This window comes from Capricornis sumatraensis, chromosome 7 (genome assembly GCF_032405125.1).
Source record: "Capricornis sumatraensis isolate serow.1 chromosome 7, serow.2, whole genome shotgun sequence".
NCBI lineage: Eukaryota > Metazoa > Chordata > Mammalia > Artiodactyla > Bovidae > Capricornis > Capricornis sumatraensis.
Genome location: NC_091075.1, coordinates 62,249,156 through 62,275,457, shown reverse-complemented (window position 1 = coordinate 62,275,457; position 26,302 = coordinate 62,249,156). Strand labels below are relative to the sequence as shown.

Here is a 26,302-nt window from a genome sequence, read left to right as displayed (position 1 = left end):
AGACAATAATAAAACCATGTAATTAGATAGAATTAGTTGTGATTACTGCTCCTTGTAGAAAACCACCCTAGTGGAGAGGTGTAGGGGCAGGACTACATCAGTGATGAGAAGCTGAAACAAGGGCAGACGCCTGTTGAGAAGTCACAAATAGAGGCTCCATTGTCTCTATACTGAACCACTTTCATTTCACTTATTAAGAATATCCAGGTGCTTGCTCCAAGCCTATTTACTCTAATTTAGACACATTTCTCGGTGGCTTTGTAGTAGACAAGGGGTCAGATTTAATGGGTTAGAAGGGAGCTGGGAGGTGGAAAGAAGGATCAAGGGAAAAAGAAGCTGATAGAACCACGCCTTCCAATATTAGCAAGGTGATAGCTCAGCACTGGGGCTGGTTGGGAAAGTGGGAACCCAGAACAAATCTTAAGTGCTCACAGAGCATGTTCAATAGCAGAAATACAGGTAAATGTTTAGTGCCTCTCATTGTAGTAGGTGACATTTGGAGTAATGGCCTTGAGTCACCAAAAGACAGGTATAAGTATGCTTGGGTACAAGATGAAAGCAGAGAAATGTGCAGTGAGCACGACAGCCTCGGCACTGGTGTATGAGGTGGTTTTGGCTTCACTGGAATGTGAGCTCCTAGAAGGCAGTGACCATGGCTCATTCATATCTGTTTTGTGAGAATTTATCTTAGGGTCCAGCCCAAAGGCATGAGTTCTTCCATAGATGTTCCCTGATTGATTGTATTAAAGAGGGTTACTTCTCTAGACAGATCTTCGTGGAGATGTTAGAATTAGGTATGTCTAAAACTAGATGTTGTAATTCATGCAAAAGCTTTAGCATAGTCAAGAAGCAGAAGTCGTTTTTCTTTTTTTTAATTCTCTTGCTTTTTCTATCATCCAGTGGATGTTGGCAATTTGATCTCTGATTCCTCTGCCTTTTCTAAATCTAGCTTGAACATCTGGGAGTTCTTGGTTCACCTACTGTTGAAGCCTGGCTTGGGGAATTTTGAGCATTACTTTGCTAGCATATGAAATGAATGCAGTGGTGTGGTAGTTCAAGCATTCTTTGGCACTGCCCTTCTTTGGGATTGGAATGAAGACTGACCTTTCAGACCTCCTTACCTGCCTGCTGCGAAACTTGTATGTAGGTCAAGAAGCAACAGTTAGAACCGGACATGGAACGGAACACTTAGAACGCACTGGTTCAAAATTGGGAAAGGAGTACATCAAGGCTGTATATTGTCATCCTGCTTATTTAACTTATATGCAGAGTATATCATGCGAAATGCCAGGCTGGATGAAGCACAAGCTGGAGTCAAGATTGCCAGAAGAAGTATCAATAACCTCAGATATGCAGATGATACCACCCTTATGGCAGAAAGCAAAGCAGAACTAAAGAGTCTCTTGTTGAAGGTGAAAGAGGAGAGTGAAAAAAATGGCTTAAAACTCAACATTCAGAAAACTAAGATCTTGGCATCCGGTCCCATCACTTCATGGCAAATAGATGGGAAAACAGTGGAAACAGTGACAGACTTTATTTTGGGGGGCTCCAAAATCACTGCAGATGGTAACTGCAGCCATGAAATTAAAAGATGCTTGCTTCTTTTAGAAAAACTATGACCAACCTGGACAGCATATTCAAAAGCAGAGACATCACTTTGCCAACAAAGATCCGTTTAGTCAAGGCTATGGTTTTTCCATTGGTCATATTTGGATATGAGAATTGGACAATAAAGAAGGCTGAGCACTGAAAAATTGATACTTTTGAACTGTGGTGTTGGAGAAGACTCTTGAGAATCCCTTGAACTGCAAGGGGATCAAATTAGTCAATCCTAAAGGAAATCAGTCCTGAATCTTCATTGGAAGGGCTGATGTTGAAGCTGCAATACTTGGACCACCTGATGTGAAGAGCTGACTCATTGGAAAAGACACTGTTCCTGGGAAAGATTGAAGGCAGCAGGAGAAGGGGATGACAGAGGATGAGATAGTTGGATGAGATTACCGACTCAATGTACATGAGTTTGAGCAAGCTCCAGGAGATGGTGAAGGACAGGGAAGCCTGGCGTGCTGCAGTCCATGGGGTCTCAAAGAGTTGGACATCACTGAGCGACTGAACAACAACAGCAAAGCTGATGTACAGGCAAACTGTAAGCTCAGCACCCCTCCTTAGGATGCTCTAATGGAGAGGAAGTAGTTATGCAACTCTCAGGCTCTGTTAACATGATGTTTTTAGCTATAATAAAACCACGGTTCTGTTTTTAAATAGGTCTTACATGCCGTTCATTTACCAGCTTACTGTTTTGTTGGGTCTGTGAAGGCACATAGTGATTGCACCTTCTGTGGACACAGCCCTGGGCTAGGTCCTGTAGGGCAGATTGATGAGGATTTCTTCCTGCCCTCCAACAATTCTGGGTATGGAAGATGCTGCTAATACATTATATATTGTTGCGGGTTGAATTGTGTCCTCCAAAAAGATATGTTGAAATCCTAACACTTTGTACATTTGAGTGTGATTCTGTTTGGGAATAGGGTCCCTGCAGAGGTTGTCAAATCTGCCCTTCTAGAAAAGGAGAATTTGGACACAGACACCCAGGGAGAAGACCACATGAAGACACATACCACATAGACGCAAGAAGAAGATGGCCTTATGAGGACGGGGTCAGAGATCAGAGTGATGCTCCTGCAAACCAAGGGACGTCTGCGGCTGGTAGAAGCTGGATGAAGTTGGTCAAGATTCTCTCCTAGAGGCTTGGGTTGGGAGCATGGCTCCCTCAATACCTTGATTTTTCAATTTCAAGACTTCAGGACTGTAAAACAAGTTTCTGTTGTCATAAGTCATTCACCTTATGGTACTTTGTTATAGCACCGCTAGGAAAGGAATACAATTATAATCATTTCTCTGTGAATCAGGGTTCTAGATGGAAACAGCTGATCTCTTCAGTGGAGTAGCTGAGGAGAGTTTAAAAAGAGGCAGTGTTTACAGAGGTTTGGGCAAGATTAAGAAGAATTTCCAAGGGTTGGGGAAGCCTTCTGAAGTTGGCAGCCAGGTTCTCATCAGCATATCCAGGTTGAAAAGGCCAAGTGGAAGCAAGGTCCTTGAAAGCCAGGCAGAGCTACATTTGCAGCTCTGAGCATAGGAGAATGGTGGTGTTAAAACTGCACAACTCAGATGGACTTGAAGCCACGGGGCAGGACTCAGACCTGGCCAAAACCCAGATTGGGGACTTGAACCCACTGTCTTTTAATTGAGATGATACACCTGGTCTCAGAACTTAATGAAGCTCAGGTTCTTTATGTCTTGTCACAGAAAGAATTTAATAAGAGACAAAATGATAGGTGAGAAGTGGGTTTATTTAGAGAGGTATGCAGTCTCAGAAGGCGAGAGTGGCCCCAGGGTGTGGGGTCCTCCCAGAAAGTGAGAATGGCTGTGGGAGGAACACACAGAGTGTGGGCTGTCTCAGAAGGTGAGAAGCCCTAAAATATGGAACGGTTAGTTTCCATGGGCTGGGTAATTTCACGTGCCGACAAGTGGGAGGATTTGGGGCAAGGGGCAGTGATTTCTAGGAACTGGGCCGCTACCCGCTTTTTGACCTTTCATAGTTTGCTTTGGAGCTGTCATGGCCCCTGTGGGGGTGTGTGTTCTGATGTGTTACAGTGAGCATATGATGAGGCTTGACGTCTACTGAAAGTCAAATCTTCCACCATCTTAAGACATAGTTGGTATCTAGGATGTCTTGTCACAGAAAGAGTTTAATGAGAGACAAAATGATAGGTGAGAAGTGGATTTATTTAGAGAGGTACTCATTCCATAGACAGAATGCAGTCTCAGGAGGCGAGAGTAGCCCCAGGGTATGGGGTCCTCTCAGAAAGTGAGAATGGCTGTGGGAGGGATTTTTTTTTTTTATATCATATCCTTAATGGCTGCGTCATTGTTTTAAAGGTTGTGCCCTGCCCTCTTCCTCTGTTTCAGCCTGACTGCTCTTGCAGAGAGGGAGCTGGGGAATTCATACTCAGACCTCTTTGTCCTCCCACACTCCTATCACCTGCTAGGCTTTTCACTGCCAAATCTACAAAGGGTCTGTCTAGCTCTTAGTGCCCAGGGCAGGGTGGAAAGAGTGGCCAGTAAATCTAGCAGGGGAACTAGAGACTATCTCACACATTTGGGATAAGGGGTATGTGTCATTCAAAGGTATCTGTTCTCTGTGAGAAAGAAAGAATTTAATGTGTAAGACAGTATGTGCATATTACTGGTTCTCAACAAACTCTGCAATTTCCAGTATAGGCTACCCAGAATTGTTTTTTTGGGAGTATAAAGTTTAAGGTGGTGGAATTCATTCAGCAAATTCTTACCAAGCACCTAATATAGTGTGGGATACTAGATAGCTCTGGGGATAAGCAGTGAGCAAATTAGACTCTGTCCTTACCCTTAAAGAACTTAATATAGTAGGCCAACTATATTAATAAGGGTTAAAACTCCCATACACCTTGACTTTTCTTATAATAGTGCAATTTGAAAATACAAACTAGATGCCAGTCTTTCCTTGTGGACTGCAAGCTTCGTGAGGCCAGTCATGAATGTTTACTGCTAGGTCCCAACACTCAGCCCATAGCCTGGCTCCTGGCAGGTGTTCGCTGAATGAACTGATGAGTGCATGACACAGTGCCTTGTATTTGCCACAATGGATAAAAACTTTTCCTCTACCCTCTTAGAGTCAGTGATTGCCGCCTGCAAATTAAACTGACCTCAGACAGATTAGCAAGAGAAAAAAAGATATAATTACATACTTACTTAGGAGAATTCACAAAGAAATGTGACTTAAAGAGGTTGTTTGTTAGAATTTGGGGCTTATATACAGTCTTAGTAGAAGATGGGGAGGAGCAGAGGGTACTTCTGGGAGAAGAAATGACTTTAGAAGAGGGGAGAAAGGGAACTCTGGAAAAACAAATAATTTTCGAAAGATAAGTTGGTTCTTAGGAGACTGAACAGGAGATACGATAGTCTGATGACAGTTGGTTTGGGTGTGGATTTCTCATCTCCCAGAAGGGATTAAAATTGCTCCCAGGGAAGGGATTTATGTCTACTGAGTTCTTTTGGGAGGCTCTGCTTTTAGGCAGATAAAGGATTTCAAGAACTAAAATGCCTTCAGCTCAAAATTATTTCTATGCCACTTCAGCTTATTCTAGACCCTTTCATTTCACTATTTAGGAGTTTTTGAAAATTAGTGGGTGGCTTAAAATATACAAAATTAGGCAAGATAATTGCATTAGGAAATATTTGAAAGGATTATTTGAATGGATCATTTACAAAGCAAATGTGCTGAAAGAAAGCAGTCTACAATTTAATAGCTCTGGTTTTTGAAAGTTTTATTTTTTGTTGAGAGTGCTTTTGTTCATTTTTAGAGATTGAAATCAAGTGTTTTCTTTTTATTTTCTTTGGTCACTGTTCTCATAAACTGATTGGTCCATAAGAATATAGTTGTTGTTTAATCATGTTGCTAAGTTGTGTCTGACTCTATTGTGACTTCAGGGACTGTAACCCACCAGGCTACAGTACTCTTGCCTGGAAAATCCCAAGGACAGAGGAGCCTGGTGGGCTGTAGTCCATGGGGTTGCTAAGAGTCAGACACGACTGAGCAACTTCACTTTCACTTTTTACTTTCATGCATTGAAGGAAGAAATGGCAGCCTACTCTGGTGTTCTTGCCTTGAGAATCCCATGGACAGAGGAGCCTGGTGGGCTGCAGTCCATGGGGTTGCTGAGAGTTGGACATGACTCAGTGACTTCACTTTCACTTTCACTTTCATGCATTAGAGAAGGAAATGGCAACCCACTCCAGTGTTCTTGCCTGGAGAATCCCAGGGACGGTGGAGCCTGGTGGGCTGCCGTCTATGGGGTCACAGAGTCGGACACGACTGAAGCGACTTAGCAGCAGCAGCAGCCCACCAGGCTCCTCTGTCCATGGGATTTCCCTGGCTCGAATACTTAAGTGGGTTGCCATTTCCTTCTCCAGGGGATCTTCCTGACCTGAGGATCAAACCTGTGTCTCCTGCATTGCAGCCGGATTCTTTACCACTGAACCACCAGGGAAGCCCAATAAGATTAACTGAAATTAAAGGAAACCTTCAGGACTTCCCTCGTGGCACAGTGGATAGGAATCCACCTGCCAACACAGGGGACACGGGTTTGATCACCAGCCTAGGAAGAGTCCACATGCTGTGGAGCAACTAAGCCCGTGCACCACGACTGCTGAGCCTGTGCTCTAGAGCCCACGTGCGTGCCATAACTACTGAAGCCTGTGCACCCACAAGATCTGTGCTCCCCAAGGCAAGAAACCGACGTGAGAAGCCCTGCTCGCTGCCACTAGGGAAAGCTCGGGTGCAGCAATGAAGAGCCAGTGGAACCAAAAAAATAATAAAAAGCTGGAATGTGGCTATGAAAGATTTGTTATGCAGTATAGTCCTTTCACATCTACATCGAGGGCATGGCAACCCACTCCAATATTCTTGCCTAGAGCATCCCCATGGACAAAGCCTGGCGGCTACAGTCCATGGGGTCACAGAGTCAGACACCACTGAGTGACTAAACATAGCAGAGCATATCGATGGTTTAAATCTAGACCAAGAATTTGGAGGAATGTTACCAAAAAAAATGGGTTTGCCTGTTGATTGGTAGCAAGCCAAAAAACACACAGCCAAGCCACAGATCAAGAGAAGGAAGGATTTATTACTTGCAGCAAGTAAGAAGAATACTGGGGATCTTTCCCAAAGCCATATCTCCCCAACAGCAAAACTGGGGAAGTTTTAAGCTAAGGGTGCATGCATGTTCCTAAAGGGGCTTGAGCAGAGGAGAATTCAGCATAGACTTGGAACAAAGGTTAACAGAGTCCAGGCTTTACTTGATTGAAGTCACGAGGGTCAGAAAAAATCAACACCCCTAAATGGGAAGGAAATCTGAAAAAAGAGTGGATGGATGCATACAGATAACTGATTAATTCACTTTGTTGTTTAGCAGAAACTAATACAAGATTGTAAAGCAACTACACTCCAATAAAATTTTTTTTTTTTAAAAAAGAAAGCGTACACAAACATCATTCCATCCTCCACCTGAATAGGGCTGTTAGTTCCTACAGAACTCAAAGATAGGTATCGGATTGTTTTGTATTTCCCTTGAGGAGGAACTAGGACTCTGGTTTATGCTGAATTGCCGTGTCTTGCTTGGTTTTCCTTTGTTCCTGCATTCCCTCATTTTCCTCAAGATCACGAATTTCTGAGACCTGTTCAAGGGCAAGTGTTGTGGCCAGGCTTAGAGCACAAGATGGCTTAGGCCAATAATGGCTTCTCTTATGTCAAGAGAGCCATGCCTGGTTCTGTTTCTTTGGGGACCCCCTACCTTATCTGCTTACACAAATACCTTTACTAATTTTAATGCAAAATATCTGCCACCTGGTGTCAGATTAGAGCACCAAAAGGTGTCAAGGGGAGCAGTTATGCGATAAACTTTCTTTCCCTGCTACTGAAACATTTTTGGTATTAAATTAGGGGTATTAACTCCTTTGGGCCTCCAGAGGAGCATTACTAAACAGAAAGCAGCACTCCTTTGGTTACCATATAAGGAAAACATTTCTAGGAAAAATATCGTAGAATCCTTGAGCAGCTATGCTATCTAATAGCCTCGGGATGAGGAAATTTAAAGAGAATGAAAGTGGCTGACTTAACCATTTTCCCACAGCGAGTGTCTGCTATTTCTGCATAAAGATGTATAATGTTATCCCTAGAGATTCTCACTCCATTATTGAGTCCTTTATTCAAATGAGTAAGTACAGAGTCTAGTTCTTATAGTTGTCAGTGGTATAAAAGGTTCTCGATTTAAAAGTAATGGAGGAAATTACTTGTAAAAAAATTAATGAAGGAAACCAGAGATAAGAAGAGGCAGGTTCAAAAAGCCACTGGTCTGTTTCTCAATATGTTGTTTGAGTTTTAGGTTTAAAATGTTTCCTTCCTCCTGAGTTTGAGTCTCCTAAGGAAGAATTGTGCTCCCCTTTGTTAGGTTTCACTGGAGTTTCTCAGTCAATAGAAACGTGCCAAGCAATAAAAAGACATTTCATAGCTTTGACATAGGAATTATTCTCAGAAATGCTGGCTTGAAGGTTCACCCTTGTGAGGAACTAGTGAGCTGTAGAACCACAGAGAATTCCTGGAGGACAGAGGTCAGTGTATACTTACTGTCCTTGAGAGAGGAAGCTCTCCATTGTTTAGCAGGGACAGTCCTTTATTTGTGCTGGATTTAAGGTGATGGTTTGCATTCAAGGTGATGGGACTGGGCAGGTTCCCAGGATTCAGGACTTTTGGTACTAAAGCCAGGAGAGTTCCAGGAAAGCCAGGGCAGCTGGTTACCCTTGCTAGACTGACCTTCTCATTGCAGGACATTGAGCATCTCTGACCCCCACCTGCTGTGAGAACCCCACACACTCCCATGTATTTCCAAGTGTCCCTTAGGGATAAGAGACTACTCTGAGTCTAACCCATGGTGCTGACAACACTCTGGTGCTCTTGGTAAGATCATTGCTGAAGCAAGGTGGATGCCAGAGACCACGTTCAGACTTCAAACCAGCAAGGATCCAAATGCCTTTGGCTCAAGACAAGATTGTGGGAGGTGGGAGGTAGCAATATTTTGTTTTGTTTTTAATTTCAAGATTAGATTTATTGATCTCAACAGATTTTCTAATAGTGTGAATCCAAAATCCAGTGTGTGTTAAAAATTAAGAAAATCGATTCTGTTTATAAACTCTTAGTCAAGGTTTTGTCATTTGTGGTTCTTACTCACAAATACTGGTTCACACAGAATTTTCAAATTAATTTATGTAGTTGTGCAAGGTGTCCAACATTTAGATAGTTTGGAAGCATAGAAGAGATAATGGACCGCCACCATCACCCTGATCCTGTCTCCTTGGAATCAAAGAGTCAGCGTCTAAGGAGAGTACATCCATCCTTCAAAAGGGATGAGACAGAAGAAAGGTGACTTCTGACTTGGAACGATGTAGGATAACATCAGTAAATGTAAGGACAGAATATATTTCGAAAAATTCCTCACTAATTACAGGGCTAGTGTGTGGAATTTAAGTGCATGTTATTATTATATGTAAAGAATGTAGGTGCTAAAGCATGGTTTTATTGATTCAAAACTCCCAGCCTGGTTCTATTATTAATGGGATTTAAAGAGATAATATTATATTGGGTAACCTTGGTTGAAACATTTCAGAATTGGTCAGTTTATTCTTTATTTAACCTGATTGATCCTCACCCTCTCCCTTTAAACATACGCTTGTTCACAGAGATACGGCAGGCAGTCACGTTGTCATGACAACACTTACACGCTGGGAAGAAAGACTCTTTCAGATGGCCAATGGCTGCTTTTTTAATCACTGATTTATACTGATAGCAAAATTAAATAGGGATGGAGAACTGGTAATTATGTTCTTTTGGCTCAATATTTTCACTTCTGTTACTGACATGTAATTTTTGAACATGTGTTATAATATATAAAATTTATACCAATACATATAATGATATATCTCATCTAATTTCTTTCTTGTCAATAATAATATTCTCGAAATATATGGAGTCTCCTGCTCAAAATTTTTGATAGCGTTTTGTTGCCTATATAATAAATTCTGAACTTAAGCATGTGGTTGTGTAGGGGGCCCTGTGAAAAGTAGTTTCCGCATCACATTCAACGCTCGCTCTCAGCTGCAGCCGTTGTAGATCCCGCTCATGTATGATCCTTGACTCAGGAGCTGGGGGAGAAGACCAGGGTGTCACACTGGAAACTGTAATATTAACGTTGAATGAAAGAAAACCCGCAGCGTCAGAGCTGTGCGTTGAATTTTATTCAGGGTCTTACTGAAGAACAGCCCAAGACAGCCTCTCAGATAGCCCTGAGGAGGGTGGGGCGGGGGTGGCCGGTGTGGATACAGTTTGGGCTGGGGAATACGTGCAGTCAGGTGGACATCTCAGTGGGAGCTGTGGGGATCGGAGAGCTCAGTTCATGCTTTTAGTGCTCTTCTGTGTATGGGAAGATGCAAGAATCTGGGTTCATTAGAAGAATTATTTGGGGTGAACTTGCTTGGTGGTCCAGTGGTTAGGACTCAGGGCTTTCACTGCCATTGCCCCAGTTTCAATCCCTGGTTGGGGAACTAAGATCTTGCAAGTCTCATGGTGTGGCCATGTTTTTTGTTGTTTTTTTTTTACCCCTGAGATATCTCCAACCATCTTAGGGGCCTATTTTTCCAAAGTACAAAGTGCCTTATCCTGGTTTTTCCGTCTTGAATTCCTTTCAGGGTGTACTGTTTCAGGCAGCAAGTGTAGTGCTTAATGACTTGATCCTTGGAGAACTGGATGGTGGGCAGTATTCTTTGTTTTACACTAAGTAGAAAATTGCCCTAAATAATTTTGTCACTAAAGGGAGGTAGGAGTACAGGGAGGAACTGGTTAATTTAAAAAAAAAAAAAAAAAAAGGATGATTAGGAAGAATTCCATGGAGGAAAGATGACCAGGTTTTAGTTTTGAGGCTGTAGAAAAGGAGGAGATTCCAGTTCAGGGGAATAACACACACAAAGGCACAGGGGTGCAGAAATGCACGGCATGTTGAGAGACCACTGAGTGTGCAACTGGCCTGGACTGGAAGAGGCAGAAGGGAACGAGAGGACAAAGAGGGCATTGCAGAGGGCATTGGATGCACTAGTGTGCTCAGAGAGGTCACTTTCTTTTGTGCAGGAAGAGGGACAGAGAGTGGTTGAAGTGAGTGTTCTCTGGGAAATTGCCAGCTGGGGTATGATCAGCAGCAGTATAGCCACAGAAATTGATCATGAACCGTTTTCAAATCCCGGTGAGACTCTTGAGAGCTTGGACTGATGCAGTGCTGTGGGGTTGGAATGCAAGCCAGGAGAATAAGAGCACTGTATTCCTCTCAACACATTTCCTGAAATACATAATTTTGTGTATTGGCCAACAGGTGCTTGGGAGCATGGGTTCAGATGTGGGACTGCCTGCCTTGAATCCAGCTCTGCCGTTACTAGTTCTGGGACCAAGGGTCAGTCAATTACCGTGTGTGTGTGTGTCTCTGTGTGTCTGTGTCTGTGTGTGTGTGTGTGTGCTCAGTTGCTCAGTTGTGTCTCCCCCATGGTCTGTAGCCCACCAGGCTCCTCTGTCCGTAAGATACTGGGGGTCTGTCCAACCCAGGGATTGAACCTATGTCTCTTGCATCTCCTGCATTGGTAGATGGATTTTTTATCACTAGCACCACCCAGTAAGCCCAATAACCCTCTCTAAGCATCACCTATAAATTGAGGATAACACTAACCTTAAAAGGTTCTTGTAAGGAGTAAATGAACAGGTAATTGTAGAGTGCTTCGAGCAGTGCCTGGCCCATGGTAAGCACTTTAGTAAGCATTAATGTGAATGCTGGTGTTAATGAGGAAACATTGCTGAGTATTTGTTACTTTTTTATCATTTTATTAAGCAAAATAAGTTACCTGACTATTTCTCTTTCAGCATCTCAGTCTTCCCCTCTCGAAACATTCCAGGTGGTTTGATGAGTAGTTATTGACCATCCATTATGTGCTAAGCATTGTGCTCAATGCCAGGGATACAAGGGTGAAAATGCAAGGGTCTGGTGAAGGAACCTGGAGGCCTTTAATAAGTGGCCAATGACCCATACAAAAGAGTGCAGGGGAAATATTAATAGTCCGTATGCACCAAAGGACCACACATGTCAGATAGAGAGAGGATGGGAGAGAGGGGGGTTACTGAATATGTTATCTCTAAATTGTTACTAGGCCATTTTCATTTTATTTGTAAGTAAAGTGTGTGTGTGTGTGTGTGTTTGCACCTTGAGGCTTGCAGCTTTAGTTCTCTGATGAGGGATCAAACCGCATCCCCCTGAAGTGGACATCCAGAGTCCTAACCATTGGACTGCCAGGGAAATCTCTTATTTTGATTTTTGAAAAGCACCTCAGGGCTTCCCTGGTGGCTCAGTGGTTAAGAATCTACCTGCCAATGGAGGAGACATGAGTTTGATCCCTGATGTGGGAGGATCCCATATGCCACAGAACAACTAAGCCCATTCTCCACAACAAGAGAAGCCTGTGGTCACTACAACTAGAGAAAAGTATGTGCTGCAACAAAGACCCAGCACAGCCAAAAATAAATAAAAATAAAATTATTATTTTTAAAAAGCACCTCCCAGGAGTGGATGGTTAAATCATATATTTGTACAACTATATTGATAAATTATACCATGCTTTTACAACTGTATTTTATTATTCTAAATCATAGCTTTGGGATAAGTTGTAGTAGAATTTTTTCTATAGTCTAGTTTCAAGGACTGGGTTTGAAATTCTGAAGAGCTGCATTAATCCTAGAAAAGTTTTAAAACAAGAGCAATGGAAGGTTGTGAGTGGTTCAAAAATGTTGGCAGTTCCTGATTTATAATTTTAATATTTAATCTTGAACTACTTTTATATCCTTCTAGTTTCGTAGACAGAATACCTGAAGAACTATGGTCAGAGTTTGTAACATTGTACAGTAAACAGTGACCAAAACCATCCCAAAAGGGAAAAAAATGCAAGAAGGCAAAGTGGTTGTCTGAGGAGACTTTACAAATAGCTGAGAAAGAAAGAGAAGTGAAAGGCAAGGGAGAAAGGGCAATATATACCCAGCTGAATGCAGAGTTCCAGAGAATAGCAAGGAGAGATAAGAAAGCCTTCTTTAGTGAACAATGCAAAGAAGAAAACAACAGAATGGGAAAGACTAGAGATCTATTCTAGAAAATTGGAGATATCAAGGGAGCATTTCTTGGGCACAGATAGCTCAATAAAGGGACAGAAATGGTAGGACCTAATAGAAGCAGAAGAGATTAAGAACAGATGGCAAGAATACACAGAACAACTGTACAAAAATGGTCTTAATGACCCAGATAACCATGATGGTGTGATCACTTACCTAGAATCAGACATCCTAGAGTGTGAAGTCAAGTGGCCTTAGAAACGATTACTATGAACAAAACTAGTAGAGGTGATGGAATTCCAGGTAAGCTATTTCAAATCTTTAAAGGTGATGCTGTTAAAGTGCTGCACTCAGTATGTCAGGAAATTTGGAACACTCAACAGTGGCCATAGGACTGGAAGAGGTCAGTTTTCATTCCATTCCCAAAGAAGGGCAATGACAAAGAATGTTCAAACTACCGTACAATTTTTCTCATTTCACATACTAGCAAGGTCGGAGAAGGCAATGGCAACCTACTCCAGTACTCTTGCCTGGAAAATCCCATGAACGGAGGAGCCTGGTAGGCTGCAGTCCATGGGGTTGCACAGAGTCGGACACGACTGAAGCAACTTAGCAGCAGCAGCAGCGAGGTAATGCTCAAAATTCTTCAAGCTAGGCTTCATCAATATGTGAACCAAGAATTTCCAGATTTACAAGCTGGATTAGAAAAGGTAGAGGAACCAGAGATCAAATTACCAACACTTGTCGGATTATAGAGAAAACAAGGGAATTCCTAAAAAACATTTACTTCTGCTTAATTGACTACACTGAAGCCTTCGACTGTGTGGATCACAACAAACTGTGGGAAATTCTTAGAGACGGGAATATCAGACCACCTTACCTGTCTCCTGAGAAAGCTGTATGTAGGTAAAGAAGCAATAGTTAGAACTGGACAGGGAACAATGGACTGGTTCAAAATTGAGAAAGGACTATATCAAGGCTATATATTGTCACCCTGCTTAGTTAACTTATTTTAGAGTACGTCATGTGAAATGCCAGCTGGATAAATCACAGGCTGAAATCAAGAGTGCCAGGAGAAATATCAGTAACCTCAGATATACAGATGACACCACTCAAATGGCAGAAAGCAAAGAGGAACTAAAGAGCCTCTTGATAAAAGTCAAAGAAGGGAGTGACAAAGCTGGCTTGATACTCAGCATTCAAAAAACTAAGGTCATGGCATCTGGTCCCATCACTTCATGGCAAATAGATGAGGAAAAAGTGGAAGCAGTGATAGATTTATTTTCTTGGGCTCCAGAATCACTGTGGATGTTGACTGCAGCCATGAAATTAAAAGACACTTGTTCCTTGAAAGGAAAGCTATGACCAACCTAGACAGCATATTAAAAAGCAGAGACATCACTTTGCCAACAAAGTCTGTACAGTCAAAGCTATGGTTTTTCCAGTAGTCATGTAAGGATGTGAGAGTTAGACCATAAAGCTGAGCCCCCAAAATTGATGCTTTCGAATTATGGTGCTGAAGAAGACTCTTGAGAGTCCCTTGGACTGTAAGGAGATCAAACCAGTCAATCCTAAAGGAGATCAATCCTGAATAATCCTTGGAGGGACTGATATTGAAGCTCCAATACTTTGGCCACCTGATGCTGAGAGCCAACTCATTGAAAAAGACCCTGATGCAGGGAAAGATTGAGGGCAGGAGGAGAAGGGGAAGACAGAGGATGAGATGGTTGGATGGCATCATTGACTCAAAGGACATGAGTTTGAGCAAGCTCTAGGAGATGGTGAAGGACAGGGAATCCTAGCGTGCTGCAGTCCATGGGGTTTCAAAGAGTCTGATACAACTTAGCAACTCAACAACAAGTCATTTCATCCATACCTTCTAATTTGAGGCTCCAGAGAATTTTTATGGATAGAAGCCCTCTTGGACCCCTGGCTTACTGGAAGCCTGTGACCAGTGCCATCCACTAGAAATACAATGTGAGTCACATATGTAATATACAATATTTTGAATAGCCACATTACAAGAAGTTCTTTAAAGGGTAAAATGCATTGCTGTTTTTAGTATGTGTGTGTGTGTGTGTTCTTAATTTATTTAGAGTAATTTTTCCCCCCAGGTGCTGTGTTTTAAAGATCTATCCGTTAGGCTGGGTGACATTTAATGCATTGTTTCTAGCTGCTGGCTGCGTGGCATTCTGGGGTTCCCCTTTCTCCTTGTAGAACAATGGACTCCCAAGGCGCCCCTCTTTCCAGCCCTGCACATAATCTCACAGGGAGCACCTCCTCCAGGGTAACAATGTGAGGAGGTGTATGAGCTCTATACTTAGTATTGCTGGCTATAAAATACATATTATTTACTTGTTTTGAAAAAAATATATCTTTATCTTATTGATAGATATACTTTAATTTTGTTCAGTGAAAATAGAGCCTTGCAATTGTGTTGAGTCAGTTCCTGTTGACTGGTGTGTGTGTTAGTCACTCAGTTGTGTCCCACTCTCTGCGACCCCATGGACTATAGCCCGGTAGGTTCCTCTGTCCACAGAATTCTCCAGGCAAGCATACTGGAATGGGTTGCTGTTTTCTACTGCAAATTATGGCTTTTTTTTTTTTTTAAGTTGTCGCTAACCAATTCAGTTCTTATAAATGTGTTTCTCAAACAGACCCAATGGCCATGAAAAGAGGTCAGCTTTCCCAGGGTGATCAGTTAGAATTTAGGCCACGTGCAAGTAACCTTTATTTGCAATAAGAAAATTTAACAATCCTTGCTTTATCAGAGTAGAATATATTTTTAAAAAATGAGTCAGTCATCAAAGCAGCAAGTGGAAGAAAAATATTATTACCCTTAAGGAAGAAAACCCATGGAAAATTTACACTGAAAATGTACTCTTGCTTTCAAAAATAATTAATACTCTTTGTTTCTCCAAAGAGAACTAAACAGAACCAAGCAAAAATACAGTGTGTTCTTTTACTCAGCTCCTTTCCGCTCCTGGCTCAAGGTTTGGTACGTCCAGTATGATATTTTCTTAAGGGCGGAATAGATGCTCTTAGTTCATTCATCAAAGCACATCTGTGACCCGGAAAAACGCACAAAGTTTGTTTCTGCAAGGAAGGAAGCACAGCCACTGTTTAGGGTGAAGTTCTCCACATAGTCATACACTTGTCCCTGCTGATCTCTGCCTATTTGCCTGCAACAAGGAAGACTTTGACACAGCATCCAATTCATTTGCTTCCAAAGAATGTTCCTCTGTACCCACTTCTGATATCTAAGGATCACTTGTGTGTGATGAGCAGAGTCTTCTCTCAAAAGGCCCAAATGTTATAGTAATTTCTTTCAGAGGGGAAGTAATGGGACAGAGTTGAGAAGGAAGATACTTATTAGAGCATACCAGAATTCAAGACCAGATAGACCGTCATTTGCAAGTGGACACTCAACTACTAGTAGATCTAGAAAGAAGGAAATGGAGCTAACCCAGAACAAAAACTGTATGAACCAGAGTTTTCACAAGTGAGTGGCTTAGATTTTGAGACTAGAAAAAAGAAACCTATTTCTGTAGCATATTAAATCTGGACTCCTTCCCAGACACCCTGCAAGCAAGAAACCTCTAATGCTTTGGGAGCATTTTTCTAGTAAGAGGTTAATTTTAGCATATTGCCTGGGATTTGAGACCTTGTGGGTTAACCAGTACATTTGTGGGTGAATAAAAACTAGCAAACTGGAATTCTACTTTCTTTTTGGATGTCAGTGTAAAGCAGGACTCAACTCAGGAGGCTGGCGGCTTAGTGGTACAGGCCACACCCTCATATTCCCTCCCTCCCTCTTTCTTCCCCGTTTCCCTCTTTGTCTTCTGCTTTCCTATAGTTCTCATTCATATGAGTTGTTATCTCAGCAGCCTCTGGGATTTCAGAAGATAAATCCCTGTTGCTATGTTTTTTTTGACCCTGTGGACTGTAGCCCACCAGGCTCCTCAGTCTATGGGGCTTCCCAGGTAAGAATACTGGAGTGGGTTGCCATTTCTTTCTCCAAGGGATCTTTCCAACCCAGGGATCAATCCTGTGTCTCCTGCTGCAGGTAGATTCTTTACCCACTGAGTCATCAGGAAAGTCCTTCAGAGGATAAGATATGGAAAAAGGGAGCCACTCCTAGCTACATCCACTTACCTTCAGAAAACTAACACTGCACACCTACTGTGTGTATGACATGTTTGCGGTACATTGGTTGATTAAAAAAAAAAGAGGAGCAAGCTTGATCTTGACTTTAAGGAACTTTGATCTGTTTAATTTGTGATAAACAGCATCTCTAGACACTTTTTCTAAACTTTTTACTACTGAGGACCCACAACTTCAAACAGTTCCACATCCTAATCTCTAAAGAAGTCCTTCTAAACTGTGAGCACTAATTTATTGTTTGAGGTTTCTGAGAATAATTTTTCTGTTTGCTTGTCCTTTCCTGGAATTTTGGCCCAAATATCTAATATTGTCTTATGCTGCATTCTATTTTGAGAAGATTAAAAAAAATGACACTCTCTACACGTGCATCTCTGGCAGATGGGATCCACAAATACCCCTGCCTCTCTTCTGCCAGTAGCCTCAGCATCTCTGAGAAACTCGGAGCTCTGTGTACCACTCTTTCATTTGTTGGAAAAGAAAAACCAAGCTATTGCACAGGTGTGCATCAGCTAATTGGTTTTGTCATTTTGTTTTTCCCTGGAGAATCTTTGCTTTTTTCTCCTGACCTAGAATTGGAAGAAGGGAGGAGGATGGTACAAGTCAAAGCATCAAAAGCCTTGAATCGAATGGATGGCTGAATGTTGCTTGTGGTTGGTTGAATCCTGATAGTTTTGAGGTTTGTGATAAATTAGACCCAAGATAGAGTCTGCATTTGGCATTTTTACAAGAGTTGGAAATGCGGTTAAGATGCTTGCTTGTACTGGTGGTGGTGAAATGAATGAATGATGACCAAATTATATTCCAACAGTAGAGGGTTTGGGAAATGTTAAAGAAGTTGGGAGTCAGGAGCCTGGGTTTCTGAACTCAACTTTATAATTTATATGCCTGTAAGTTTGGTATTGAATATGGGGTTGCAAAGCTAATCCTTGGTGTACTAGTTTCTTTCCAAGGTCCTAGGTCTGAAATTCACTTTCCTGCCATTAGATGGATGAGTTAGGATCAACTTCAGCTGTTAGTAATGTAAAACTCTAAAATAACAGTGGCTTATTTACAATAGAAATGTATTTCCCTTTCACATAGAAGCCTGGTAGTAGCAGTCCACTGATGTAGTGGCTCTGTTCCACACAAAGACCTCAGGAACCCAAGTTCCTTGGCCCTACCGTTCCAGCATCCCTAGGGGGTAGCCAGTGTGCTGATGGTCCCAGAAGACTTGTCTGTTCCAGACAGCAAGAAAAAAATGTGCCTGCAAACTATTTCATGAAGAAGGTTCTTAAAAGCTGCTATACAGTCCTAGAACTTACATCCCAGTATTAGAATGTAACCTGCATTGCCATAGCTAGCTACATGAGAGGCTGGGAAATGTATTCGGGATGGCCAAGTGTCCAATAAGAAGGAAAACACTCAGAACTGATGAACAGTTTGCAGTGTCTGCTACCTTATTTGGGAGACCCAGACACCAGGCTTCTCATGGATGAAAGGAAGATACAGAATAGTTTGCCCACTTTATTATTTTAAAAAGTTTACACATAATTACCTATTATATATTGTGATTATAATTTATAACAAGATTAGAAAATAAAACCACCTAGATGCAATGTGAAGCCATATCATTTACTGCTTTCCTACTTCCAGTGCTGTCTACCATGTGCTAAGTTCCTTTTAGATTTGATGCTTAGGGAAAAGTTTCCTTTTTGGTAAACTTCTTTTATTAGATAACTAAAACTTTGTAAATTTTAGGGGCAAGAAATTAAATTTCCTCTCAACTCCATGGCTCGTATTTTCTCATGTTATTTTACTGTTTCAAATATATTTCTATCTTTTATATAAGCTGCCTCAAATTCTCTTTTAACTTAGACAGAGAACAAATATCTCAGAGGAGTCATAAAAGAACAGGTTTTACCCTGATCCTTTACGATGTGTATTTTAAAAATTAATATCTGAAAAACATTTTTCTCTTAACTCCCCCACCCAATCCATAGCCTAAAAATTCTGTTTTACATTTTACATCAAATATTAAAGCTTGTCCACTAACCACTCAGGCATACTGAACAAATTACTTCAATTATGCTGATTTTTTTTAAGGACACAACCTTTAAAAATACTTACGTGAAAATACACAACCTTTAAAAATTCTAACAAATAGAATGGTTTGCAAACAAAAAAATGCACTGAGATGTCTCCAGTGTCAATGACAACCAGTTTCTCCGCCTTTGCTAAAATCTGTTTTTTCACCTGTAAAATGGGAATAGTGTGTCTCCTGTACCTGTCTTCTCCAATTGTGTGGGATCAAATGAGATTAAATTAGTTGCAGGACTTTGACAATTCTGTAGTGTTCTAGAATTGCTTGCTTTTGTTTCTATATCAGAAACAAAATATACACATTTAAATCTATGGGAGTATAGTTCTGTGTGCTCCCACACATAGATTTTGTTTTTAGAAAAGATGGCAACCACTTCAGCATGCTTTACAAATACGTATATATATATATTAATTTAGGCTGTGCTGGGTCACTTCATTGCTGCATGCAGGCTTTGTCTAGTTGTGCTGGGCAGGGACTGCTCTCGGTTTTCAGTGTGACGGCTTCTCATCGCAGTGGCTTCTCTTGTTGCAGGGCACAGGCTCTAGGGTGCACAGGCTTCAGTAGCTGTGGAGCAAGGGCTCAGTTGCTCTATGGCATGCCGGTTCTTCCCAGACCAGAGATCAAAGACCTGTATTGGCAGGGAGATTTTTTTTTTAATTAATTAATTGATTTTAATTGGAAGCTGCTACTGCTACTGCTGCTACGTCGCTTCAGTCGTGTCCGACTCTGTGCGACCCCATAGACGGCAGCCTACCAGGCTCCCCCTGTCCCTGGGATTCTCCAGGCAAGAATACTGGAGTGGGTTGCCATTTCCTTCTCCAGTGCATGAAAGTGAAAAGTGAAAGTGAAGTCGCTCAGTCATGTCCGACCCTCAGCAACCCCATGGACTGCAGCCTACCAGGCTCCTCTATCCATGGGATTTTCCAGGCAAGAGTACTGGAGTGGGGTGCCATCACCTTTACTTTATACTATGGTGGTGGCTTCTGCCATACATTGAGATGAATCAGCCACGGATGTACACGTGTCCCCCATCCCGAACCCGTCCCATCGCTCTGGGTTGTCCCAGTGCACCGGCTTTGTGTGCCCTGTTTCATGCCTCCAACTTGGACTGGCCATTTGCTTCACATATGGTAATATACATGTTTCAATGCTGTTGTCTCAAATCATCCCACCCTCGCCTTCTCCCAGAGTCCAAAAGCCTGTTCTTTATATCTGTGTCTCTTTTTGCTAGCAGGCAGATTCTTAACCATGGACCACCAGGGAAGTCCTCAGTTTGCCTTTTTAATCTGCTGGCAAAAGACAAGATTATAGTTTGTTGTCAAATACTCTGTCAATTTCGTAGCTTCTCCCTAATCATCTTTTGTCCTAATACTTAATGTAAAAAGTCAAGTCCTTGCATGCCACCATTTAGAATAACAGTGACCTTGAAGTTGGTCTAGGCAGCCTCTGGAATAGCTTCCACCTTGTCATCAGTGCTCTTGTCATCGACCTAAAGAGGACCACAGCTCTAAGGGAAAAGTGTATTGAAGACCCTGCCAGAATAGTGGAGGGCTGGAAAATGGGCTTTATTTAACACACTTTCAGACCTGTCTACCTTGAAAGAGTGTGGTGCTGGTCGTCATTGTGTCTGTCTGATTGAATGGAAGCCAAAGAAAGATTGCTGCCAGAGGTAGATGTTTGTCTTCTCTCCAGCTGCTCACTGTGAAATGATAATCAAGTGAGGAAGGTGTGTGGATGGATCGACTGCTGGCGTGGCAGCTGGACACGTTCTCTGAACGTTATTGTGCAGTTGCTTAATCATTTGATCATAAATATCCCTATTACACTGTATTTAGGCACTAAATGCCCAAACTTGAAAGCAAGGAATATTAGGGCTGACTTGTTGATCGTCCTGCCAAACCTGAACAATCCCACCTGCTATTGAACCGGAGGCACTGCTGCCATTCAGTGCACAAGTGGTCAGACAGCTGGAGGAAAAAGTAATAAACCTGCCTGGCAATTTTATGTATGCTGTAGCCTTTACTTTTAAAGTCACCCAACAAGTTGCTGATTCAAGAGCATGCCCACCTGCATACATTCTCCATTTTGTAATGTGATTAAACTGTTGAATATTGGAGATTGCGTTGGTTTCATCACCGATGTTTCCCAGTGCTTCTTAGAAAAACAAAATTGAGGTTATCACAATGGCCTGTAGCTTTCTTAAAATATAAATTTATAAATATATTTATAAAAATATAAATATAAAATATAAATTAAAATTCAAGTTTTAATGTTTTATTTTTGCTTTTTTGGAGAGGGCTAGGGACTTTAAGCCTGTGGCTTCTCAGTAGTGATTGTAAATTATGCTACTTTGTACTTTGTGCACACTGTAAGAGGAAGTAGTGTTCTTAGATTATATTTCATATCTTAAAATTTTAATACCCCTTTTTATAATTTGTAAGATAATGCACATTTTATTGTGTAAGTGTGTCAAATGAGACCTTCTTATGATATTTTAAATATTCTGTAGCCAGGTCATATGATTAACTTCAATCATATGTATTGTATAGGTGTGAATGGATGAATTCATATTTACAAATACCAATCCCTCTGGATAATTTTTAGTGGCTTACATCTCATGCCCTTTAGTCTTTAAATTTGTCTTTGCAGAGTCCTCTTGACTGTTTTGATTTTGGTTAACAGTCTGTGAACAGGGAGGCATAATTTCCCTTTTATTTTCCACCATCATCAGATCAGTTCCTTTTGCATACTTTCTTGAGGACCTGAGGCAGAGCAGTCTCTAAAGAAGGGTGCCTGAAATAATACTTAGACTTCATAAGCTATTTTGTTCTCATTTTATTTCTACTTTAATGGCCTAGCTGCATGACATAAAGCAGCCACATGCTGTTTAAAGAGATGCCACAAACTCAAACCAGTGTGTTCTCATGTGATGCTTTGCTTCTGAATGGACATGTGAGTGGCCAACGCGCTCATCTACTTTTCTTGATCTAAATAAAAACTACCTTTTTAGTAAAAATCACATTTGGGAATCTTAGTTTTTCAGTGAAGTGCGCTGTGGTTGATGCCATTTCAAAATGTATTTTTTCCAGAGTCTTTTCCCCCAAAGCCACATTTGAATGAAGAAATTAATAGGGACTGGTAACCGAGATTTACTGAGTGGTTATTATGTGCCTGGCTTTGTGCCGAGCCCTGTGTTCCACATCAACTGTATGGTGTAGAAGCTGTCATCAGTTCTGTCATAGTAAGCAGACAAGCCATTAGAAATTAAGCCATTTGTCTGAGATGACACGGCTAGCCAGCATTGGAGCTGAGATTCAAGGCTATTGACTGACTCCAGAGCTCTTGTCGGTAATATAGCCTTGAAACAAATTTAGTTGAGTAAGCCTAGCAAAGACTTATGTCCCCAGTGAGTTTAAATTAAGAAATATTGTGTTGAGCTTATGCCAAAATACTGGATAAAAATACACAAAGTATGTAGTATTATAAGGCCCAAATTTAAGAACCGTTTAAATTGTGAGTTCTTGGAACATTTACTCAAGAATCTTCAACAGGAAAATCCTCAGTTACAAAGAACTCTTTATTTCAAAAACATTAAAAATCTTAACTTTTTTAAAGGAAAATATAGGAGAAAGAGTTAGAAAATCAACACTCTCAAAACTGTCAAGAGTTTTATTAGAGATGTCAGAAGACTGCAACCACAGGAAAGCTCAATGGAGTAAAATGTGTAATTTTTGTGAGGCTGTGATAGACACTTCAGAGTCCTAGATAGGCCTTGCAAATAAATATAAGAAACAGCAGAGGCACTGAGACTGGGGCAAGCTTTCCTCCCCTCTGTCGGCAGGCCAGCAGGTCAGAATTCTGAGAATTCACAGATTTGGGGCATTTAGGGCTCATCCCCTTGTCTCCATAGTTATCATTTTTGCCAGTTCCTTTGACTTAGGACAAGTTTCAAACCACCTTCTAAGCAGCCTCCGTGTGCTGCCTGGAAGCCTCAGCAAACTTATAATAAATGATCCTGACCTGGAGTCCTGGCTCTGTGCTCTTGTCGCCAGAAGTCAATGATGAAGCTGGAGGGGATGAAGAACTTTCTTGCTGTTTCCTGACAACAAAGTTCTAGGTCCAGAAAAAATAAAGGGGCTAAGTAGTGAGTAAGAGAAGGAGAGAGAGAGAGAGAGGCAATGGAAGCAGACCACCGGTGAGCAGAGAAATGGTTTTAACGCTAAATTCATATACAGCAGTTTGGACCTAGGAGCCTGGCTCCTTTGGGAATAACATTGCTCAGAAAGAGTAGCCAGCAGCAGCTGCAGCTGAGACTTCAGAAGAGAGAGGTTTTTCTTCTCCAAGAATGGGAGCATTGTGCAGATTGCTTTTCTGATTTTGAAAACACAGACCACACAAGAACTTCACGAGTTTTCCTTTGCATAGAGGGTGAATTCTTAGCTCTTATGGAGTTAAGTCTTATTCTGGACCACTCATCTCTCATTCACGTGACCTTCTGTTGTAATGACATGACGGCCTCTTTCCTGCCACGGGGACTTTGCACTTGAGATTCCCTCTTCCAGGAATGCTGTTCCCTAGTCTCTTCCCAAGGCCAGCCCCTTCTGTTTGGGGGTGACATTGTTCTTTCTTCAGACTATCCTACCAAATAGCCCATCACCAGACACAACTGACCCCATTATCCCTAAATTGCCTCTTTTATTCATTGCTGTACATTCTCAGCTTCTAGAGTAGTGCTTGGTATGTAGTAGAGTCCCTCTGTGCACGAGAATGTGTGAATAAGTGGGTGAATGAATGAATGATGAAGTATAATTCACATTTTCTGTTTTCTGAAGCCAGGAGTCAGATGGCATTTGGTAGATAAGAATGATTACCTTTTGTTTTCCCAGACCAGTCGTTCTTAAAAAGTCTGGTTCCCAAAGCCAACAGCATGAGATCAGTAGCACCTGGGACCTGTTAGAGATGCAGAGTCTCAGGCCCCACCTCAGAGCGACCGAGTCAGAAGCTTGGGGTTGGGGTGGAGGGTGGGAGGCTGGCACCCGATGATCTGTGTTCTAGCAGGTTCTCCAGGTGACTGATGCTTGGGAACCCAGGTCTCGGATGCAGGGTCTGGCTAGGTCTATCTGATGACCTCTGTGCCCCCAGCCCTGGAACCATGCCTGGCACAGAGTAAGCAGGAAATGTCTGTGGAAGGAGTTCATCTGTCTCCTCTTTGTTCACAAGGTCCTCACCTCCTGCCTTGCACATTGAGGCACTGGGCACACAGCAGCTGTTGAGGAAGGGAGTGAGGGCCATTCAGAGGACCAGAGGGAGACTTTTGTGCTCTGTGCTGCAGACGTTACCAAATTTAGCATCCCAGCTCACCCATCCCTCCTTCCTGTGGCCTCCGGAGCAGAAAGGGAAATTTCCAGCTGCTGCTAGATGCTCATTTGTTTCCATTTGACCCTTCAGTTCCTGCTAGTGAGCCCAAGGGAGAGGGTGAGGAGAGGCTGGCTTGCCTCACTCACAGACCCAACTGCGGAGAAGAGCCCAGTCCCAGGGGTGGAGCCAGGCCCGGGCACTGGCGCCCAGAGGCGGCTGGAAAGGCGGGTCCTTGCTGCTCACAGACAGGCCCCTTGTTCCTTTGCCAAGTATCACTCTTGGCCCAAGAGATTCTCAGCACAAGAGGGACTTTCTTGGGGCTGTCAGCCTTGCTATTTTTATACTCGGACTTGCAGGCCCTGCTTCTGGGACAGAACTGCGCACAGTGAAGTGGGCCTCTTGGACAGGACACCTGTACCTTTCCGCACCTACCAGTGAACCTCTTCTCCTTGAAGGCACCTTCAGTAAGAGGCAGGGATGCAGTGATGACAGGACAGAAGACCATAAAGCTGCTTAGGTGTGAGATCCTGTGGGGAAGGGCGGAGGGAGAAACAGGTGGGATCTCAGCCTCCGCCGTGTGTCTGGGGGTGGAATTTGAAGCTCAGGCTTCTAACCGGAGAGGCTGCAGATCCACAGGCCAGCTGAGGTGGCCTGAGTTTACTGGATGCAGATTTAATGAGGGAGTAAAGGAGGGAGGCCCCTATGCAAAGCCTGCAATGGCAGTGTCCTGGCGTTGATGTACCCAGGCTCCAGGGTGGGTCCTGGTGTGCTCAGTTACCAGCTCTGCAACCCTGGTCAGGTCAGCAGGCCTCAGACTCGAAGCCACTGTGTTCTTTCTTTCGTTCCCATCCCCATTTACTCATGTTCTGCATTCCCCCAAGCTGACTATAACTGATCTTACTTACTCAGGTCTCTGAAAAAATAGCATCTGTTTCTACACTGGGACCTAGTTTACCCCTTGGCCTTAACCCAAACTGTAGAAACAACCCTCACACACCCCGCCCCCCCAACAAGGAGACAAGACAGAGGAGTGTATGCACATATTTGCTTCGAGTTGTTTGTGAAAGATTTGAGTAACTTGAAATTATTTAATCATGCTTAATTTCCTGTAGGGGGAGGGGAAGTTTCCATCATAATTTGAGACAAGCGGCAGTTTTGCCTCTGACAGATTTAAATGAGAAAAGCGAATGCTGGGATGCCAAACACCCTCATGAATGCACATCTGTGCCGTCATCTTAATCAATGTCTTTGTTTGGCTTCTTTTTTTCATCTTGGCGACGGTAGCAGTCTCAGTGACATGATGCAGTGACATTTGCACAGGGCAAGGCCAGCCCAGTTTCTTTGAATTGCTGTACTGGCTCCAGCCTCTTATGAATGGCCACGTAAGAAAGGGCCTCTCCTCAGAATAAAGTGATCCCCCAATGTAGAGTGCAAATTGATTATGTCTTCCTACCTATGTCTGTTCATCCAGCTGCTTGTAATTTCTCCATCGTGCCTCTCACTCTGTGGATTTCTTACTCTGCTTCCTCTTCTCTCCTCTCTTCTCTAGTACTTTACCCATTTTATAAGAAAGCCCAAAATGAGATATTTAAAAGCAAATAATCATCCAGTAAACTAATAAAATATTGATATGGTCCAGAGATGGCAGAAATTGCCCAGTAGATGTATTTTATTTGTCCCGCCGAGCACACACACATACACACATACATACACACAGTGCATAAAGAATTATTTTTTTAATTTAAAGGCCTTTGGACTTTGTACATGCTTACTGGATTGCCTCATAGTTCAGTTGGTAAAGAATCCGCCTGCAATGCAGGAGACCCCGGTTCGATTCCTGGGTTGGGAAGATCCGCTGGCAAAGGACTAGGCTACCCACTCCAGTATTCGTGGGCTTCTCTTGTGGCTCAACTGGTAAA

The 26,302-nt window shown here is 42.4% G+C and overlaps 1 protein-coding gene across 2 annotated transcripts in view; it reads left to right on the top strand.

Annotated features, from left to right (window-relative positions):
• APBB2 (amyloid beta precursor protein binding family B member 2) overlaps nucleotides 1–26,302 on the top strand; it is a 188,435-nt gene that overhangs the window by 41,965 nt on the left and 120,168 nt on the right. The window lies entirely within an intron of this gene.